Raw genomic sequence first — 1,584 nt, 5'->3', positions numbered from 1 at the left:
AAAAAAAAAAAAAAAAAAAGACAACTGTAGTATCTGTGGAGCACAATCAAGCAAAGTACAATAAAACAAGGTATGCTTGTATACTTTATGAACTTGTCAGACTAATACAATAATTCAATCTATCTATTATAACTTAAAATATGACTGGTGAAAATCCAAAATCTAAAATTAGAACCAAACTACTCTGAGAAAAATACCACAAAGAGCAGTGCTTGGAATTTCAAGTAACTTCTCAATCCAATGAGAGACGTGTACACAGTTAACTGTACATTTATTTACCCTTCTGAATTGGCTCATTTTAACCAGCTCAAATCCAAATCCAATATCATTTTTCCTCATATCAGCCCAGTATTTGAATTTTTTATTTTTGTTAATAACAGAGCTGGAAGTGTATCATAGCTTCTGAACTGCTCAGGTTAGGGAGAAGGTAGAATTTACTTAAAAAACAACAACAACTACGTAATACTAGAAGACTGAATGAGATTAACTTTAAGAAGTTAATATTATTTCAGTTAGATAACTTGAAAATGAGGTTCCCATACAGTAATCTTCTAGATAATTAAGGCTACAGATCTAAGAGTTTGATTTTCTAAAGCACTGTAATAGGACTGAGGCAATTTGGAAAGTAAGATTTATCATTATGGCATGTCAGCATCACTAATACTCAAACATAACACCACATTTTCAAAAATCATCACTAATTCATATGTAAATAGCAGCACAAACTAGTTATTTGCTTACTAAAAGTGATATGGTGGTGCCCTCTGGTGGTGACATTTAGCATACTCTCCCTGATACTGCATGTCTTGCGAAATATAAAAAGTATATTCGAATTATAGAATATCAAAATTAGATATTACCCCAAAGGAATAAATCATTGTGCTTACAATATCTTCTTTTTAACCTTCAAACACATTGGTAACAAGATAAATCCCTGATCCCTATTTCCAGGAATCAAGCTGATGGTTATAAGAATCTTGGTAAAATGCCTGTTAAGAGCTTTACTTCTTGGTTCTACAACTTAACTGAGAGGTTTTCGCATTTTCTAGTTTGGCTTTTAGATCTATGGATTTCTCAAAAAACTTCACCAATGCCGGTTCATTCAACAAAGAGGCAAGAATCTGTTCAAACGCAAATGACCACTGAGGTTCTTCCCTGGGCGAGGAGGGTTCTTTCTCCAAGGGTTTCTCTGCCTGCCCCTCACTGGGTACTCCAGAAACACAGACCGCAGCACCAGACAGCCCTTTCATTGCCGATGTAGGGCTATGGAGTTTCCTTCCAACTTCTTCCATCCTGAGCAAAAGGCTGGTTACAACAGCAATGGCTTGATATAATGACTCTTCTTCAGGGTCCCCATGAAATAAGTTATATAGTGTCTTTGAAAACTGAATAAATTGTGACTAGAAGACACAAGTTAGAAATATCACATTTGATATTAGACTTAGCAAATATATAAAGAGAACTTAGGAGTGAATAGTCTTCTATTTAGAATCTGCACCACATAACCCTCACCATAGAAGTTTTAAGAACTGATTGATGATCAATCCCCAAGTAAATTTTGGTTCTAGAAAAATGGGTATGAAT

This window comes from Bison bison, unplaced genomic scaffold (genome assembly GCF_000754665.1).
Source record: "Bison bison bison isolate TAMUID 2011002044 unplaced genomic scaffold, Bison_UMD1.0 scf7180017854823, whole genome shotgun sequence".
NCBI classification, from domain to species: domain Eukaryota; kingdom Metazoa; phylum Chordata; class Mammalia; order Artiodactyla; family Bovidae; genus Bison; species Bison bison.
This window is presented reverse-complemented; position numbering follows the sequence as displayed.